At 44.9% G+C, this 20,967-nt stretch overlaps 1 protein-coding gene across 9 annotated transcripts in view; it reads left to right on the top strand.

Annotated features, from left to right (window-relative positions):
* Positions 1–1,606: 1,606 nt before the first annotated feature.
* PAK1 (p21 (RAC1) activated kinase 1) overlaps positions 1,607–20,967 on the top strand; it is a 78,462-nt gene continuing 59,101 nt past the window's right edge. Inside the window, exon 1 of one of the 9 annotated variants that reach the window (XM_063394359.1) lies at positions 1,607–4,923. The gene's annotated coding sequence lies outside the window, so the exon portion shown is untranslated. The other 8 variants (XM_063394356.1, XM_063394358.1, XM_063394357.1 and 5 more) reach the window with 8 other exon arrangements.

Raw genomic sequence — 20,967 nt, 5'->3', positions numbered from 1 at the left:
AGATGTTTGCCTGTCTGCCAGTACTATGCTATTTTCCACACTTCCTTCTCTGGCAGCAATTCCTTCATGCTCCAAAGCCCCAAGTGAATGAGCAGTATTTACCATCTCCCCCTTCCCTCCCCTCCCTCTCAGCAGTGCCCCTCTTGCTCTCCCTGGGTGCCTCGTTCTTTGCTGCTGCCTGTGTTTTGTAAAGCAGAGTCTTTGTAAAGCATGTCTGCTGCCATGATTCTTCACTACAAAAGACCCTGGCACAGGCTGCCCGGAGAAGCAGTGGCTGCCCCATACCTTGAAGGTGTTTGAGGCCAGGCTGGATGGGGCTCTGAGCAGCCTGGTCTAGTGGAAGGTGTCCCTGCTCATGGCAGGGGAGTTGGGACAAAATGGTGTTTGAGGTCCCTCCCCACCCTAACCATTCTAGGATAATGTCCTCTCAAGATGGGACATGGATCCCTAAGAGTGTCTAGACCGTATTCACATCTTTGCCTTAGGATGGCTGGTGGGATCAGGGAGGAATGAGACTTTCAAAGTGAGGTGAATGATTAAATAAGGCTAGGAGTGGAAGGAAGGGGAAAGAAGAGGAAGTAGCAATGGGTAGATATTTCTCAATACAGCTGGAGAAGAATAGGGGCAGGCAGGGATATGGGTTTTTTAGACTGCAGGCAGAGGGAGCTTTGATGTAGGGAACCATACCTACGACTGGAGTTGGGAGACTGAAAGACAAAATTCTGAATCAAATTCCTGGCTTTGGAGCACATCAGTACTGTTTTTAATATCTGAAAACAGGCTCTTCTGTTGTGGCATTCATCTCTGCAGATTCTTGCACAATGTAGGATTTACATGCAAATGGTCAGCCTGTGGTGTGAATTCTTATGGCTTCATGACTGACCCAATGTGTTTGAAGTTTATACCTCCACCCACAAGAAAGAGCTTACAGCATTTAAATATGTTTTTTACCCATGATTACCAGTGCCTAGTAATATTTTTCCAAAAACCAAACTATTTGGATCATTGAGAGAACATACAAAACCTAAGCCAGAGCCAGGACTCTGCACAGCTCCCGAAGAAACAGCACAGGCTAAAACTCCCCCTTTGCTTTTAAGCTTGAATTAGCAGCATGCCTCAAAACTCAGATATATGTGCTTAAATACAGATGTTAGCTAATGAATCAAAGACTGACCTCACTGTGAAGCCATTGCCCATCTGTATTTTATGACTTCCAGAGATACACAAGGCTTCCAGAATCAGTCATTTGTGGCTTCCCTAGTATTCCCCGACTTGCTGACTGCTCACCAAAGCACTGAGTGCTCTTAGCTGTCTCTGTGCAATTTCCTGGCTAAAGCAGATCTGGAATGTAAAAGTGTATTCACCAACAGAGGTTTTGCAAGATTCCAGGACTTCAATGAAGCGGTAAGAGATTATTTAAAATTGGAATGGCATGAAGGTTCCTCTGAGTTTTCAACCAACTATGGGGTAACTTAACCAACAAGTAAGTAACCCATAAGAAGAACCAGAATTATTTGGGATTTAAGCATAAAAAAAAGATAAATGCACCAAGTTGTAATTACTGTTATAATTGTACCAGACAGACCCTGACCCTTTACTGTGAGCTTCTCAGTACAGAAATGGAGGACTAAGTGGCAAGTGGGAACGTGTACAGTGTGATGCCTTAACCACTAATCCAGAGTGAAACAACTGCATATAGTCCAACACTGAGAAATGTTTTTGCATATGCTGGATTTTCGACTTCTGTGCTAAGATCAAAAGCCAGCTTTGCTAAGATGGTGACCCTAGTTTTTACTCCTGTGTGTGAACTCATTCTAGGCAGAGAAATCCTAGCAAACCTTTCTCCAGGATGGTAGGAGGTGCATGTCCATGTTCAATATGCAGCAGAGATAATGTGCTATTTGTATACAATTTGGAAGTGATTTTACCTTCTGTTGTGATGGGTAATACATACCATCTAACATCAGGATATATAAGATAGGAACCAGATGCTACTCTGTGCTAGTCAGGTGTTCTGGCCCTTTTTTTATTTTTCACTTTGCTTTTCTGGCACTAAACCTCCCTAAAACTTACTGAGGAAATGAAAGATTGTTGCTGTCGTGCTTTTGTGTGTTTGTTTAGCAAAAATATTTGTGCATCATAGATTTGTGTCCAGAAACGCATTCCTCACTGCTTTAGTGTACTGCATTATCTGGACAAAATGAAAAGGAAATAGTTGTGATTTGAAAGTGTTTTACATACATTTTGCAGAGCTGTACAAACTTATATGACATATAGGGCAGTGATGAATCATAGTCTGTCTTCTTCTTCACTTCACACCACTATATCAACATTACTTTGCTGGATTGATTTCTGATTTACTGGGTAAGAAACCTCCAGGCAGCAGTGTGCTGACCCACCATCACCTTCAGTTTTGCTTGCTGGTGCTTGCTGTTTCTGCATCTTCACAGTAAGATATTCAGCTGAGGAACTTTGTAATTGTGTGTTGTATAACCATAGGACTCCATTTTTCTTTTTGTCTTTTTGTCTTCCCCGCTACTGAGGCCTAGAGGCCTGTAATTAGTTATCAAGTCATTCATGAACTCTGGTTTCTTCCATGTGGGCTGAGTCCAATTTGTCTCTGTTTGCTTGAGCAGATTAAATGAGTGCACAGGTTAATGCAGGTGACTAAGTGGGCACATCCTAACAAGTTACTGTCCCTCAGCTAAGCTTCAGCTCCTGTGATTTCACATGCTCTTGTGTTCCTCCTGCATCGTGTCAGCCAAGATATTAGGGGATTTCATCTGGCTAAAAACAGCTAGGAAAACTCCTAGGTGGACCAGTTCTTTGATCCCTTCCATTACATAGCTGCACAAATAGCTGTGTTGGCACGGTGCAGGGACTAGCTCAGGAACAGAGATGCACAGCAAAGTAGGAACTGTTGATACTGGTGCTGCTGACAGAGAAGAAATCATCAGGCAGTGCCCTATGGCAACTGTACTGCTTGCTCTGCTATGTGTCTGAAGGGGAGGAAAATGCAGTTCTTATGTGATCACTGCAAAATCGATTGTTCAACAGAGTTGGTCTTTGAGGCTAGGGTTTGGTGCCAGGCTTCTTCCCACAGAACACAGAGGTGTAAGAAATCCACTTTGTCCTCCATATTGGAAAAGGGCCATCTGACTTTAACCTGAGTGCAAGGCAGGATGGATCCTTTCCCTGAAAACCCCTGAACACTTAGCTCTGAGTGCTTGGAAATGCAAATAAAATGATTTACATTTCCCTCATTCCTTTCTCAAGTACTGAATTCTGGTTTGCAGTGGTAGCTTACTATCCTATTCTTATGCTGTTTATGGACATCTTCCTCCTTTGGTTTAGGAACTCCCTCTGAAATATCCAGCAATAGTTTCAGACAAAGGAGTCTTGAACTTTGGGTAAATTTGGGTAAACTCCTAAGTATTGTAATTCCTGGATGTCTCATTTGGATTCCACATTACTGCAGAGTAGGAATATAGCAAAATGTAAGGATTCTTAAAGTTTTGGTGAGATCCCTTGGCAGCAAATATACAAAGGTTTAATTGAAAGAATTTCTGAACTGAGTTAACCTGTGTATTGATTGTCCTCTCTCAGTTCAGTTGTCTCTTCTCAGGGCTGAACATGCCCAGCTCCCTCAGCCTTTCCTCATAAGAGAGATGCTCCTGACCTCCCATAATATTTGTGGCTCTCTGGACTTTGGGCAAACACTGGAGTCATAAAACCCACTCCAGGAGCCCCAAGTCTCTCTTGGACTGAGGAGCCGGGCACAGGTGCCAGGACAGGCAGCCCTCACCAGGGCTCAGCAGAGTGCAGTGCACCAGGTGTACACGGACCAGGCCTTCAGTCAAACACTGCAATTACCTGATTTATCCATTCTCCCTGTGGTTGAATGAATGTATTTGGTAAAACATCTTGTCTTACAGGCATGTTTATGGAGTATTTTGGACTGTGCTCTTGCCTGGCTTCAAAATTGATTTTTTAAAATAGTCAGGGTGCATCCACATTTCTAAAAAGGTGTTGGGATTTCAAGCATGCTACAAAAGGAAGTCACTCTTCAACTCTTAGTTCAGGGCCAAAGCGTAACTCTTGGGATTTAACTCCAGCTTTAGTGAAGCCTCCTTTATGGATCCAGCATTTAAGCTGATCTGTAGGTTTTTGCCTCAGTTCCCCTTCCGCCCCAGCAGCAATCCTGTAAGCTCCCATGTATCTCTGGGATTCTTGACAGAGTCTGATCCTGTCTTTGAAGTGATGTGACTGATACATATTACCCTGAACTACATAAAACCCTTTATGTTGCAACCAGACTCCGGCCAGACGGTGCTTGAGGGAGCTCATGCAGTCTGCCTGTGAGTGCATTGGAATCCAATGTTAAACGGATCCGACAGAGGGAAGTGCTTCCAAGTGTGCAATTCCACAGCAGGTTCAGCTGAAATCAGCTCTGTGGCATTCCCACTCTCCCTATCAGTCCCAGACTTGAATTCTCGCTTCCTCCATTTGTTTACTTTTGCGATGTTAATTTTCTGCTGGTTTAGCTCCCAAACAAACTTATCACGGGAACTGATAAATGTTGGTACAAGGGGGAAGGGCGAGACGTGGCAGCGCTGCCTTAATCTGTGGTGTGTAGGGGCACGCTGTCTCGGTGTAAAGCTCGTCTCCCTTTTGCCCGTATCTCCCCGCTTCCCTTCACCATTCCACCTTCGTTCCTCCAGAGAGCGCGTCCCAAGAGCACCGCAGCATGCCCGAGCCCTCTCCTCGAGAGCCCTGCGCTGTAGGTGCGCTCAAACCCCTCCTCTTTTCCTCTCCAGGCACGGCACAAGCGCTGAGCCGAAAACTCCTCTTAACTAGGGTGACAAGTTTCCAGCGAGCTTTGGATCACGGCGAGCGGGAACACCCGGATCCCGGCAATATAAGGTATAGACGCCTCGGCTTGTGCAACACAGCAGCGGGGCAGAGCCGGTTTTATTCTTGCCTTTTTTGGATCTGCACGCACACAGTCCCCAGCACAATGGAGCCGGCTCGGCGATAGCGCAGCGCGATAGGAGCAGCGGGAATAAAGTCATCGCAGCGCCGCTCGCCGGGCTGCGATTGCCGGCGATCCTCTCTCTCCCCGCGGCAGCTCCGCTGATGGCGTGACCGCCCGAGACTCCTCCGTCCCGGGCAGGCCAGCGCCGCTCCCGCCCTCTGCCTGCGGAGCCGCGGGGCTCGGGGCCGCCCGCAGCCGCAGCGCAGCCCGCGGCTCCCCGAGGCGCTCCGGGCTCCCGATCTGCCGCGCCGGGAAGGTACCAGCCCCCTCCCACAAAAACTTTCCACCGCGGGTCGCTGGGCTGCCACGCCGCGCCCCGGCCGCCGCCGAGCGAGGCGGGAAGGACCTGCCCCCTGCCCCCCGCCCCTCGCCCCCTCCCCGCCCCGGCGGGCCCGGCTGCCCACCTTGGCGGCAGGGGGGCTGCGGGGCGGGATCCCCGGAGCCAATGGCCGCGGCGAGGCGGGCGGGGGGCGGGGGGCGGCGCCGGGCCCACAATAGGGGCGGTGTGGGCAGCGGGGCTGGGCGGGGAGCCGGGCGAGAGCTGGGCAGCACCTTGCGGCGGGCGGAAGGTGAGTGCCGCCGCGCCGGGGAAGGGGATTTCCTCGCTTGTTTTGTAACCGGGAAGTTTGCGCAGGGGTTGAGCGGACGGGTGCGTTCTTCTTCAGCCCTTCTCTTCCTCCCTTCTTTTGAAATTTTCTTTTAGAAGAGTACTGAGCCTGCCTTCTCCCTCCCGACTTCCCCCTCCTGTCTCCCCGCTCCTGCCTCCCCGGCTCATTCATTTAACAAAGGGAGTTGTTCTCAGCCCCCGGGCTTTGCAGCGGGAGCACCTCGGGGCCGCACGCTCGGGCTCCCGGCGCAGAGCGGGGCTGGAATCGGGGCTCAGCCCGCAGCGTTTGCCAAGCACCCCGTCCTGGCTCCGGCAGCAGGGGCGGGCGCTCTGGGCAAACACAAAGAATTGAGGAGCTGGACCCGTGCTGGGCGATGGGGTGATGAAGCCTCGGGCTTTGTGTGGCTGGTGAAGGAGGGATGAAGAGGTGGGAGCTTGTCGTTTAACCCCTCCGGCCGCGTGTGTGTACGGAACCGTGGCTTTTTGCAAGTAAAGTACTTAAAAGCAAAGCTGAACTTTCGGATCATGGCATATAATTCAGCTTGGAGGGAACGTCAGGTGGTCTCTAATCCACCCTCTTCAAAGCAGGGGCTTCTGCTTGGGGAGTGGGTAGCAGTGGAGGGACATTGGAGATGGGTGGCACCTTTGGGTGCTCTTGAACGCACCTGGGAGCTCGGAGGAGGAGCCAGCACCAGCAGGACGAGACTTCAGAGGCAGTAGCGCTTCTGTCTTCTTCTGTGCATTGAAATGCCCCAATTCAGAGCTCTCCCGTGCCTGCAATCCCTGGTCTTGCTGCTTTTGTTGTCCAGAGGGCTTAAAATTCACGATTGTTGAGAGTAGCTGGCTCCATCCGTATGTGTGTCACGGTGCATCTGCTCCTGCTGAGCATTACTTGATTCTTATTCCGACATTGCTTCCAGGAGTTTTTTCTTCAGGAGCAAGATTCAGAAATAGGTGTCAAAGCCTGGCTCTTGCTTGGGACTGGCTGTAAGGCGTGTACTTTATGCGGTAATTATGTATGAGATGTGTTTATGTGTACGTGTGTAAGAACAAACATAAAAGCTGCTCAGTTAGCCAAGCTTTTCATTTTCAAAGTGAAAGCAGGTATTGTAGCTGGGTGGAACGGCTGTGTCGGGCACAGACCGAAGGATGTTTGTTTTCTTTGCTTGCAATTACTCTTTGCCCAGCGGCTCATGGATGCCTTTCGCTGAACCACCTCCCCCTTCTCCATACCTGGAGTTTCCTGGTGCTGCGCACGTTACCTGGCCGAGCAGGGAGCATCTTCCTGTCTGCTGCTCCAATATCTCTTAAGTGTGGGTGTGCTGATCTTGCCCTCAGCTTTACAGGGTAAGGCTGGAAAAACTCCTCCTTGTGGAACAGTTTGCGTGTGTGTCCACTGGGTGCTTGGAGACTGCTCTTCCCTGTGCATTTTTTGTGGGTAAGTCAGAGAAGTGAAGCTCATCTCTGCACAGAGAACAGAAGGTATGGTGGGAATTTGAATATGTCTGAATACCGGTTCTGTTTAACTCTGGGTTGCCTGTCTTGTGCCACAGAACAGAATTTGTTCTCAGCTGTACTGTGTAGCAAAGCTGGACTCTAAGACTGGACAATAGACTGCCAGGTGATTTTTTAGCCTTTTTTCAATCCTTGTGGGGGGAGGAGCTGCATCTTTAAACAGGATGATATAACTACCATTCTTTGATTTGGAGATGAAAGCCAAAAACAAACTTGAAGAGGAAAGCGCTCTTGTAACATGACAGCAAGAATGCTTTTACTGGTTTTTGAGGAATACTATGTGCTCTAGATGTTGCTCAGAAAAAAAAATGAATAGGGAAAAGGGAGACTTTTAGTTCACGCTTTTCTGTGTATCGTGGGGATATTGGAAGAAATATGTGACAAGTCCAATATAACTGCCACAAGTGAAAATATATTGCTTATTTATTGTGTTTCTGACTGCCTTGCTTGCACTGGATTGAAAACTGATGCTAGCTCTCTTTGCTTGAGAGGTCAAAGAATGTTTTATTATCCTTTTCCAGGTCTCTGAAGGGAGACCTTTTCTCTCAGCTTCGATTCCAATGCATGAATTTTGCCAGTTTGCTGACTAGTGTTTTGTCTTTTTATAAATGTGAGCTGCAGTATGGCTTCTTTCCTTCTTTTTCCCTTTTGTGCACCTGTCTCACTTCCTTGGTGTGGGAAGTTTTGTAATTTCAAAAGCTTGTTGCTATGGTCCAATTTCCTTATATGCTCAAGAGTGTACAGAACAACCTAGAGCTGAAATAAACTTTTCTCTGTTGAAAAATACAGAAATGATCCAGAGCTCCACCCTCAAAGTGTTCTGGTTTTACAGTTCATCCTGTCAACAGCAGATAAGAGAAACAAATAGACTTTGTAAAGGAACTGACCTGTCTTGGTGAGGATGTGCAAGACACAGACTGAAACCGGACAACTGAAAATCAGCTATATTTCTTAAAAGCATAGTCATCCATTAGCCCTCTGACAGGTACAAGAATGCCTACTGTTGGCTTTTTACCTCTGTGCCAGAGCTGTATTATGTCAGAGTGTTTTTCTATACTTGGCAATGAGCTGAACTAATTTTCTCAGCCTGATGTCTTGGCTTGTATAGGAACTGGGGACAATGTCAGCGTGTTCTGCTTGATGCTGAGGGCTTGCTCTTATGGAGAAAATAGTCCAGTGTGTGACTCTTGTTATGCACTTGCACAGCTCTCAGCTGGGAGGAGCTGCTTTGCAGTTCTGTTCCCAGAGATGGGAATGGCTGGGGCCGCTCCCCTTGGTGGCAGCAGAACTGGGACTGTCAGCCAGTGCTCACTGGTGCAGCACAGAAGTCAGTGATCACTTCTTCCCATCTGAGGGAAGGCACATGATGCTCTTTGGGAATGAATAGGTTAAAAGTACCTGATGCTGCTCGTACTAATCAGGTTTTTACACAAACTGAAGTTCAAGTTTGAAATTCCTGCACTTGGGTGCAGCTGTGCAGAGCATGCGCAGGTGTGGATGTTGTGGCTGTGAGGGGTAACAGTGCTCCAGTGGTGAGGGCTGCTCCTGGTTTGTGCAGGAAAGGGAGCTGGCTTTTGTCCCATCCCACCTCAGGCACATCCTCAGAGCTGTGGATGTCTTTGGGTCCTTCCATGGTCTGTCTTCTTTTTGGCACATGACACTGGGGTGCATGTCACAATTTCAGGGCCCTTCATGGGATCCATTTGATGAAAACATGGATGCTCCAAGCTCAAAGCATGGTTGCTCTGAGCTGAACATGTCTCCCCAGGCTCCCAGTATGAGCTGCAGAGAGAAAAAGGCTCTTTTAGGATGTGCCTTGTGTCACCTCCTGTAGGTATTTTTAAAATAGGTCAGAGAGTTGCACTCTAAAAACACTGATTCCTCTTGTAGTCTCCCTGATCTCCTGTCTCCCACGTGTTGTGTTGTACATTGGAGCAGCCGAAAGGAGTTTTACCTGCTCCTCTTACTGTGGGGATGCAGGCAGCATTGCTAGCAAATCCATCAGCAAAAACACTGTTGTAGCATGGCTTTCACCCTTTCTCTTCATTTTAGCATTTCTTTGTTGGGGTGGGGGAAGAGGAAACAGAAAAGAGCCATCTGAGAAGTGAATTTCCAGGGGAATTTGAAGAAAATGTCCAAGTATTTAGTTCTGGTTTGGGTACTAGCACACTTCAGGCCAGCAACCCAAGTGTCCCCGCTTCCACTCGTACACCATCAATCTCTTGTGTGTAGTCTGAGATGCAGGTTAAACAATAACTTCCTCTCCATAGTTCCTTTCCTTCTGGCAATCTGTACTCTCTGGACCTGCCATATAGCTAGTTTGTTTTGCTCTTAAGCTGGTATAACCGCCTTTAAGCCATTCTAATTTCTTACTTCCTGTCAGAAGTGATGCTGAATGAGGCAACCTTGTATCATCTTAGATTTAAAGAAAGGAAGAGAAAAAGGTGACTGGTGTGGAAAAATAGAAGTCCTAATTTGTGAAAGTTGAGCCAAATCAGAAGACTGCAGAAGAAGTAAGCAAATGTACTTTCTGGAAAGAAATAATTTCTACCAAAGTGATCCCAACTACTGTGTGAGAGACAGTGCACAAAATATATTGTGACTGCCTTGAAGCATAGGACATTTAGCTGCTAACAGTTCCTTGATCTTGGTGGGCCTTTAGCTGTGGGACTGTGAGGAGGTCAAATGAGGAGTATGTGTTGCAGGCAGGTGGGGCATAAAGACTTGTGTTATGCCTTTTTTTTTTCCTCCTTCTTTTCCCATAAAATCTGTCCACCTGTAATCTGAAAGGAAAACGGGAGAGGAAAATAATTGCTATTCAAGTTTGGGAGTGTTTTGGGAATGGAGAAATCTTCCAATTTTACCTTAAGGCTCTGTTTCCTGCCCTTGTGAGCTTGCTGCGTGTGGTTCCAGTGGCTGTCCATGGTTTACTGCTGATGGCATTTGATGACTTTCCAGATGGCAGCAGAGAGAAGGAGAATCAAATACAAAAGGTTAGGCCACATTTTGACAGCCTGGTTCGCTAAGGTCACAGCACTGCTTTGAGTTACTTTCTCTAAGCATCAGTAGGGCTTTGCATTATTACCTTTCTTAATCACTGCAGTGGTACACCAGTATTTTAGATGATGTTTCCCTTACAAGGCAAAGCCCGCTTCTCAGGGCTGATGTTCTATTCATGAAGTAAGAGCTGGAGTGAGAAATATTTTTATTTGAACCAGTGGCTTGCACCCTGTGGTTTTTCCTCTTTTGCATATAGTGTAATGCAAAATACTGTGACACTTATTTAGCATAAAGAAATTATGAGATAGATTATCATTTGTACGTACATATTTCTAAATGCACATTCTCTACTGATCCTAAAATAAGAGTAGCTTGGCCTCTTAACCCAGTCTCTTCTGTGGAAAGAGTAGAGAAGTGATTCCTTTTGTAAAACTTGTATTTAATTTCCCCAGTTGTCTGTGAGTAAACATTATGCAGTTTTGTTCAACTGGAAGGCTTTGTGCCAGGATGATTCTACAATTTGCCTTTAGTAGGTATTTCAAGAATGTCTTGTTTCAATCATGCTTTGAGGGGCTAGAAGTCACAGCTGAATGTGGAATTCGTGCGCTTCCAGAGTCCAGACTTGTTTGGGGTGAAGCAAAAGCTGATCTCCTTCAGCAGCAGAGGGAGGGATATTCCAACCCCTCTTTTCCCCCTTTTTCTGCATGCTACTGAAGCTGTTGGATTCATTCAGCTCAAGGCCCTGTGCTCACCTGTGTGAGGCTGTTATGGAGCTCTCTAATGCCAGCATGTGTCAAGGTAGAGGAGGAAAAAAACCGAGGCCAGGCTCACAATGTATCCTCTGCTTTTCTTGCTCATTAAAGTGGTCACCTGAGCCTGAACTCCCATGTCCCTTCACAGTAGAAGGTGGATTTGTCAGGTAACAGCTGCAAAGATCAGGGAGTGCAGAGCACAAAGAGGGATTATCAGCAAACGGACACATCAGGATTCAAAATGCAATATTGATTAGCTCATTAAAATTAATAAGATGTTCAATTATAGAAGTCCCATTACATTTTGCAGTTCTTCTGGAAATAGAACAGTTTATGTGTCCTTATTATTTCAGGAATACCTCATGCAAGACAAATTTTGATATCATTTTCCTCTGCAAACCATAGAACGTGTTAACTTTTAACTTTGTTAAAAGCCTAACTTCGTTAGTGTTTTATTTAGTAAAATATTTGTTTTAGTAGGGCAATGTTTTTAATGGACTGGAAGATGTAGGCGTAATACTAAAAATTTTATTTTATTGAGAGTGATCTAAATTAGTCTATTATTGGGCTAATGTTTTAGGTAAGGTCAAAAATTAAATAGCAGATATTAACATACTGGCCAATTTTACCAAATCAGATGAATCTGTTTCAAAATACAGCACACAGAGGGGAAACCCTTTGATTCAAGCTCAGGAACTCAAGCAACAATTATGTGAAAGGGCATGTTGTTCCTAAAAGGGAAAAGAGTCCGTTTTTTCCCAAATCTTCAGAAATATGTATATGGTCTTCAATAGTAGACAAATGCAGTTTTTTAAAGCTACAAATCTAATTGCCTCATGGAACCTTAAATGATTTAGATCTGGATTTCCAATGTAAATTTCTGTGCTTTACTAAGTACTGTGGTGGTTTCTTTGTTTGTTTGGTATTTTTGTTTGTTTGTTTTTAAATAATATCTTTAATAAAGGCTTTGCTTGAGAGGGTTTGAGCCACCTGATTCATGGTAGTTCTTGCTGAAATGAGAAACTGCTCTGGGAATACTCAGTTTCTATGCAAGAAAGAGGCTGGAGGAAGATAAAGTCATAGAACTAAGATCCTGAGATGATTGCTAAGTGGATGTCACATTTCATGGATGTGGTCTCTGCTACATCTTTTTTCTACAGAAGTTTGATTGAATTTTTTTTTTTTTTTTGCCACATTGCCCAGGAGAGCTAATTTTCCTGTTTAACCACAGAATATTAACCATAAGCTTATAGTTCCCATCCCTGTGTTACCCTGCTGTTGTGCTCATCTTCAGTCCCACTTTGGAATAAGAGGTGTGTTCACTTTCAGTGCTGCTTCTCTGGTCTCATGATCACAGGTGATAACCAAAAAGCTTTGGGAGCTGAACTCAAAGAAGAAACCCAGAAATGAAATGGTGATAACACCACATAGTCCTTCATCAAAACCATCCCCTTTCTGATAATCAAAGTCATTGGTAAGGTTCTGTGGTAAAATGTATGCAGTTGTGGGTGTGTGTTAAGGTGTTTGGTGGTTTCTGTTAAGCTCCAAGATTCTGGAGATGTAAAAGCTATGCAAAAACATGTGTCATATAAGAGAGATTTCTCCCACTCCTATCTGTAGAGAGAAATGACAGAATTTGATCCAAATGTGCCTTGAAGACTTAAAGAGATTTAAGCACAAAGAAGCTTTGGTTTGAGCCTCCAGTTCCTAATTTTGGGTGAGGAAGTGACAGTATGTACTACCTCTTAACAGTGAGTTACTAGCATTATAACTTAATTCTCCAAAATCACTCAAGTCTTCACTCAGTAGCCGTACAGAAAGCCAGAGAAGTTGTGAGGGAAGGAAGGAGAGGAAACTGCAGCGCCAGCAACAAGTATTATCTCACATTTACCTTGATCTAATATAAAAATCTGCATTTTAGTTTCTGGCTCATCAAATTTCTTATTGTTGCATCAGCCTATGTGTCTTGGTAATAAGGTGTCTGGGAAAAATTGCATTCTCTTACATTTGTGTGTGCTATAAAATCTTCTGTGCAATTTTGACTCCCTTGGTAGCAGAGAGAATGAGTAAAAAGGCTGTACCATATTCACAGCAATCAGCAGGAGTCTCATGCACTACCTGGCCACTGCCAAAAGACTCTGAAGAAGTGAGACTAGAAATACTTTTCCAGGCCTGCTTCAATTCCTTTGCATATATTCCCAAACCAGATTTTAAAGAGTGTGAATAAAATAAACCCGACATTTTATCTGGAGCTGTAACCTCCAGTGTCAGACTTGTCTCTTGCCATTTCTGGGATCCCTGACAACAGTACTGAACTCAACCTGCAGTGTGTATGGGGGAAGTAGCTTTTGTATTCTTCCTGTTTGGTTTATTTTCTCTGCTTCCATTCCTTGATCATATCTCTTAAAGCATTGTTTGTTGGTTTGTTGCTTTTCCTTTTGCCTTGCTACAGAAACCGTGTTCATCTCCTGCCTATTTTTACTTTCCCTGGCCACTCCTAAGACAGATGAGAAGCAGATTCCTCATACTTCTGTGATCCTCAAGATACTGGGCAAGCACAGATGAGCAGCAGGGAGGCAAAATATTTTGTTCTTCACCTCAGTAAGAAGCATCTTTGGGGCTTGGGAGGAGGATGAGGACTGGATAGGGGAAGAAACCCCTTATCTTCCTCTGTCAAGCAGGTAGTTTTGGTGATGGGATATCTGGAAATATTTAAATCTATAGATTTCATTAGAAAGGCTGAGGAGGTAAGGGTAGGCCGGGAATGACAAAAGCAGGACTTGATTCAAGAAGAGGAAGCAAACAACTCAAGATTCCTTCAGGGCTCTCCTGCAAGACAGAAAATATGCAACAGTGTGTTCCTCTGTGTGGGCTGCCTTTAAATGGAGGCAGACGGTCACAGGCAGTGTTTGGATTCCAGGTTCAATAAAGGCACATCCTTCCCTAGAGGAAGGCAAAACAGTGTCACTTGTTAGAATTCAAAATCCATCTCTAAATGCCTCAGTGACTTGTCATCAGGTGACTCACTGCACTGTCATGGTAGGGCTTCTGGCTTTCACATCAAAGTTACACTTGCTGGAACAGTGTCCTGCCAGCTCATATTAACAGTCCCCCCTCCCAAGCCTCTTTCCAATTTACTCATGGTGAAGAGGGGATTTGGGGGTGTCAGGGCAGGAGAAGGCTCCAAGGGCAGATCAGAAATCTCACTACCCTGTAGACTGCAGAATGCCAGCTTTTCTTTTGTTTTGTGTGTCTCTGAAACAAGTCCTTGAGTTGCAAAAGAAAAACATCCAGAAGTGATGAGCTGTAAAAAATTGTAAGAATTTAGTCATTTACTTTGTCCAACCAAAAATGTCTTTTCCTGTAGGCAAAAGCTTCTTTTAAAGTCATTTGCTACTTTAGAAAAATGCTAATGTTGAAATGCTGTCAGCTTGATTTCCTTTATCTCCTGCAATTCATTAGGTGATAATCAGGATCATTTTTTTTTCTTTGTTTAATTCATATAATCAATTTTGTTCTAGGTGACCTTTGTGTTTTCTAAGAGCCAATTCCTTCTAACACTAGGTACATCCTGCAGGAGCCCTTCCTGCCTTCTGATCCAATACTTACTCATCCTGGGACCTAGTCCAAATGCCACCAACAGTGTTTGTGTGGGCTTTTCTTGTTTCTTTCAAAAACATTTCATCACATGATGACATATGAAAGTATTAAATGTGTAAATGTGCAGTTTAGGATGTAATAGTCATGAAGATGAAAAGAACCTCACCTGAGCAGCAAGTGGCTTTCTGCTTTTTACATCATACCTGCTTTAAATTTAGTTTCACAGTGGATGCTTTGTGTTTCTGATGATGTTGGTTTTTGAATCCCACCCTGTTATTTTGGCTCAGGATTGAGGAGCAGTGACTTCAACAAGGTGATCTCAACCAATGTGTGGTGTAGCTGTGTTTGTTTTTGAAGGCTTGAGATCTTGCTCTATCTGCACTTTCCTGTAGCTGTAGGTAAATCATGTGAAATCCAAGACAATGAGCATGCCTGATCTCTGTGCTCTGAATCTCCTTCCTCATGAATTCATGTGCTTCCCTTGTGTGGAGGGGCTCTAGTGAGCGTTGTTTTTCTTTTCTCCAGAGTGTGAATGGGGTGAGCGGGGAAAGGGTTCTCTACAAAGCATAACCTGTGCTAGTTTCAGCATAAAAACTCTCTCTGTGAAGGCTCTAAATTTCTAATGAATTAACTACTAATTTTGGAGGAGACTGTGGTTGACTTAAGATTCTTCTTGACTAGCTTATGAGAAGCTTGTGTTGTGCTTTTTTTCTCGAAACCAGCTTGTGCTCCCCTCCTTCTCACCTATAAAGCAAGGATGTGGCCGTTGGCAGCTGTTTCCCTTTTGATGTGGTCAACTCAAAATTAACATTGAAAGCATAATTCTGAACTTGCATTTTCTTGGAGACTGAGTGCATGATGAAAGGACAGGAGGGATCTCTCTCCACCTGCTGGGAGTGTGCTCTTTGCTGGAGTTTCTTAGGAGCTGAGATGGGAGGATGAAGCTTGACATGGCTGAGCTCATTGTGGCACACGGCCATCCGAAGCCAAGGGTGCTTCTCCCTTTCAGCACTTGGCTGTGAGCTGACCTGGCAGGAAACTTTGCAAAGCACTGTGAGTGACTGTAGCTGTGGTGTAGTATTAAAGATCACAGAGCTGCCTGCAGGTCTGTGAGCTGGAACTAAGGTCTGTAAGACACATGGTGAGATCTGGTGGCTCCTCAGAACTGACGCTCAAGTGCCTTTTTGCTCTGTCGTTGTGGTACCTGCTGTATACAGCTTTTTATTTTGTTCCTCTATCCCTCTGTCCCCCAGCTCTCTGAACCTCTAGCACCTGCCCAGTCAGCTCCTGCGGGACCTGCTTGTGCTGCAGATCTGGAAGTCCTTAGTGCAGAATGGATTTTATAGAATCATGGGATCACTTGAGTTGGAATGACCTTAAAGGTCACCTTGTTTCAACCTGCCTGCCGTGGGCAAGGAACCTTCTACTAGAGCGGGTTACTCAAAACCCCATCCAGCCTGGTCTTGAACACTTCCAGGGATGGGGCATCCACAGCTTCTCTGAGAAACCTGTGCCAGTGCTTCACCACTTTTATAGTACAGAATTTATTCTTAATGTCAGACCTAAACCTACCCTCCTTCAGCTTAAGACCAACCAATGCCCTTACCCTTGCCCTATCACACCATGCCCTTGTCAAAGGTTCCTCTCTAACCTTCCTGTAGCCCCCTTTAGGTACTGAAGGGCCTTTAAGGTGTCCCTGGAGCCTTCACTTCTCCAGGCTGAACAACCCCAACTTTCTCAGCTTTTTGATTTTGACTCTTCCGTAGCTGGCTCTCTGTCTTTAATAAATGTCTTTGTGAGAAAGACCTTGACAAAAAAATCACAACTGGGTCATGTATTTCTCCCCATCCCATTGTTCTGTTGCAGTGAAACCTGCTTTGATTCCATATGGAGGAATAATTCTTGTAATCCCTGCCATGCTGTAGGGACTTCTGTGCTTTGCCTAGTTGGGTTCATTTGTTAGTGTAGCAGAGCACTTTTGGGATTTTCCCATCACCTATCTGGATAATGTCTTGTGTTGTGTAAGTGTTATGTGTTCTTGAGAGGTTTTTCAGAATTGAAAGAATGTTTATAAGCTGGGCCCAAACTTCTTCTGGTGTTCAGTTTCAACTATATTTTTTACTCCAAGACAGAACTAAGTTGCTAATGCTGTAGCCAGTCTCACAAAAACAAATAATCCTACTGTTTTGCTGTTTCCCTTCTACCTTGCAGTCCTCCACTTCATAGCCAAAGTGCTATAGTGTAGGAGTTGTATAAATGTTTGATGGCTTTTTCATGGAGGTGCTGTGATTCCTTGTCACCTTCCACCTAAACACTGCCAGTAAAGGCTCACAGTGAGCATAAAACACAACTGTGCTGAAGAAATAATATGCTTAGTTCTGTCATATAGGTGTAAAGGGCAAACAGAGGAGCAGCAGGCACAGGAGGAGCAGGAAAACACTAATGTCATTTCATCTCTGAATACCCTGCAATATGAAAGACTTCAGCAACATCTGTGCCTCAGAATTCACAGCCAAGGTGAAAACAAAGCTTTCATCTGGCAGGAACTGTGCAGCAGGTATTGGGTAAGATCTACCTGGCATGAAAGAACAAAACCCAAAAGTTGTGGAGGGTTTTTTCTTTTTTTCCTTTTTCTCATCTTTCCCCCCACCTCTTCTTTTTCTTTTCCCTATTTTCCTTTTTCCTCTCCCTAACCAGGAGGCATAACTCTCTCAGTAGCCTGTGTGTTTCAGTGGGAACATGCAGGGACTGTCTTAGGCTCTCAAGTGCTGCTAACCTTGAGAACAAAAGTAGTGTTTCATGTGGTTACGTACTAAAAGATGTGGGTAGGCATCTAGTGGGAATCCAGAAAGCGCGTGGGCGCTTGATTCCCTCGGAAACTGTTGGGATTTGGCACCTAAGCTGGAAAAGTATTTTAAAAAAACTCTTAAATATCTTTCTGAAAATTGGGTCTGATGTTGCTAATCAGTGTGAAGGGTGGGGGGATTTTTTTATTGTGATGTAATGGTGCCTTTGATCTTTGTTACTTTCTGGTAGATAAACTGAAGGAAGTTGAAGGAAAGCAACAGAAGTGACTTTGGGGTTGGAGGGATTGACGCAAGAGGAAGATAAAAGCTATATACTTGTGTAGTTTTTATAAAATAAGTAGGAGGGTAGGACTGCTATGGGCTTCTGAAGGGTACAAATGCCAAGGAATGGAGGGTGTGGAAGAAGGAAACTGAGTCTCTGCTCTGCAAGTGCTTGTGCAGGCAGGTAGCTTCACACACAGCCTCATCCAAAAGGAGGATTTTCACAGAGCCTTGTGAGTGTTTCAGGGACGTGCTGGTGAGGAACAGAAACACTTTGTGTGGCAGCAAGGAAGATACCTGCTTTAGGGTAAACCACTAAAATCTGCAATTGTTTACACCTCACATTGGCTGGCATCTATAAATGTCATCACATCACACAAAAGCTGCTTTCCATTTGTGCCACCCTTCCCAAAAATGAGGAGCTTTAGTAAACTCTGCTTTAGGCCTCGACAGCTCCTGTCCCAAACTTGGATTGTTAGTGCTTGGATCTCCACCCTGCCTTACAGCTGGCTGCCATGGTGACACAGTTTAATCTCACTGATCTCTTGTGGCATCTGAAACTTTCACCAGGAGGGAAAAGCAGGGTGGCAGCTGCTCCAGGGCACAGGTTGGTAGGAGGGGGACATCAGGGGAGTAAAACAATCTGTCTTGGGACTGCTCTTCTGACATGCTAGGACATCACTTATTATATCCACTAGGACATAAATACTATATGTTTGAGCATATAATCCAATAAGATTTGGGTATCTTGGGGAGTGCTTGATGTCAAAAGTGTAAAAAGCTACTTGAAAATGATAAAGCATTAGCAGAGAATATCAAGTCTTAACTGCTGGAGGTGTTTGGGATGTTCCTGTGTCAAGTGCACTTTTTGTAGCCAATAGATTGATAAACTAATTCAAGATAATTACTAAAGGAAAAAAATAGTCCAAGCAGATAAATGTTAATAAGTCACCAGAGCTGGATGGCATTCAAGAGTCCTGAAGAGCTTGAATGTGAAACTGCAGAACTGCTGGCCAAGCTGTATAATTTATCACTACAGACAGCCGCTGTGCCAGAGGACTGGGGAGCTGCCAGTGTGATTCCCAGCTATAAAAAGGGCTCTAGAGGGGATCCTGGGAACAACACAACAAAGAGTCATGCTACCAGGAATGGAAAGGATCTCTGAATATTTAGAGAACTGTTAACTGTTGGGAAAGTCAGTGTGGCTTCTGAAAATTAAAATCCTGCTGCCCAATCCCATGAAGTTCTGTGGGGTGCCAATAAGGAAGGGTTAAAGTGGATATAAGCTGTTTGGATTTTCACAAAACTTCTGTCAACACCTTAAGGTCCTGTAAGTTTGGAGGAAAGGCTTTTTTATGGTTTGAAAGCCACATGGGTAGTAGGGAGTAAAAAATTTGGGACAGTTTTGCATCTTATGGTGGAGAGGGAAACATCATTGCAGCAGCAACCAAAAAGGCCACCGTCCTCACTGGGAAAGTGATGAACAACATGTTTGGCTTTGGTATAAATGCTCAGTGCACCCATATCTTGTGGGTGATGTGCAGTTCTGGTCTCCACATTGCTTGCAGAGCACAGTGGCATTGCAGAAAGGGCAAAGAAATGGGCTGCCTTCCAAGAAGCTAAAATAGTTGGGACTATTCCATGCGGGAAGAAGGGGAGGAATACAGGTTTAAATCACAAAGTCAGCAGGTGAAGCTAATATGAACCATCAGTTCTCATGCTTTTACAGCCAGGGAATTTTTGATTAAACTTGATGGGCTTTGAGTTTAAAATAGGTGGAAGACCATATTAGTGCAGTGGAGAATTGCTGACTGTAGCCTCAGAATAGGTAGAATTCGGTGACAGGCTTTCAGGCACTCACCTGTGCAGGGCAAATCCCACTTGCACTTTGCAAGACTCTTGCTTTTGCAAGAATCTCTGCATGACCCTTCCTTCCTTTCCCCAGGGCTCTCCTCTTTTTCATAGGAAGCAATTATCCAGGTGGCTGGCAAGCGTTCGACTCTCCCTTGTGTGCACAATGAGGTTTTTTTTTTTTAATAAGAAGTGACTTATTCCTTAGAGAAGTAATTTTTTTTAATGCTGCCTTCAGCAGGGTGTGCATGTGAACTTTATTTTAATTAAGGGTGAGGAATCTGTTTTACATAACTATATCCCAGATTCTCATGAGAGAGTGAAAACAGCCCTGAGGGATTGATGAAAAGGCCAGTGGAATCGGGTTGCCTCACCGATGGGAGGCCTGATTCCAATCTCTTAGGTTTTCTGTACCTGAGACTTGCTCCAAGCTGGTTGACAGCCAGAGGAATTGAACCAATGCAGAGGCACTGCCTCCTCACAGCTTTATTTTGGGCCACTAATTTGTGGTTCTGAGCAGATACTGGGGTGGCTGTTGCAGCTCTTCCTGAGGTTGTTGTCCCTGTAGTAGGAGTGGCCAAATGGGGTGTGAATCTGCTTCCAAGCCCTTTCAGCCATGACCTGTTGCTGGCTCCGACAACTTCTGCCACTGTGCCTGTTGCCAGGGTATTGTATTGCAACACTTGGTTTACCCATCTCCTTGGAACAGGGATGCCTGTTATGATCAAAATGAGATTCCCATCAGCCAGCTGAGTTGCTAATTTGATAGCAGGACTAATGAGATTGGGTCAAGACAATTTGCTGAATCTTTGAGAAGGAAAACAAACGGTGCTGGAAGTCACAAACAAATTCTGTTGGCTAAAATTTGTTCCGAGTTGTAAAACTTGAAAGGGACAGGGAGCAGATGAGTAAAATGTTTCTGTATCTTTAAGGAGGGAAAATCCAGGGTGTGTGCGTGGCCTTTTGTTTATTGTTTTCCTATCAAGAAAAAAAGAAGTGATAAAGGTGTTAAAACTCAGCTGTTGCTGGAACTCTACTGGAACTGGGGCATACAAATAAAAGAGGATCTCTTTCACTATGCACAAAGAGAAATATGAAAAACCACAAACTCTGTAAAGAGGCTAATGAAGTTTATGAGTCAAACCTGGCATGTGTTAGCACCTGCTGCTCGTTTGTGGTGACTGAAGCAAGCATCCCTTTCAGAAAGTCTCATACTGAAGATAGTTTTACTATCCTGTTATCAGAACCTCGGTGTGGTTGAAGAAGCTGAACTACTGATAGACTGCACAGCTGAGACCTTCAGCTTGATTCCTGCTGGATCTGGTGGTAGCTGGCAATTTTTTCTGATGCCAAAAGCCTAGAGAGGTTTGGCATGATGCCACTGCATGAGGACAATGTTGGTTTTGTTCTTTCTGCCTCTGGCCCAAGAGCTGCCTCTAGAGAGTATCTAGAAATTTGGCTTCTCTTATCAGAATCTTACATGACTCAAAGGAGGGTTTTGATGCTCAGCTCTTAATGTTTCACTGAAGTGGCAGTCCT

The sequence above is a fragment of the Prinia subflava genome, chromosome 3 (genome assembly GCF_021018805.1).
Source record: "Prinia subflava isolate CZ2003 ecotype Zambia chromosome 3, Cam_Psub_1.2, whole genome shotgun sequence".
NCBI lineage: Eukaryota > Metazoa > Chordata > Aves > Passeriformes > Cisticolidae > Prinia > Prinia subflava.
The sequence above is the reverse complement of the archived record's forward strand: the minus strand, read 5'-3'. Positions and strand labels throughout refer to the sequence as shown.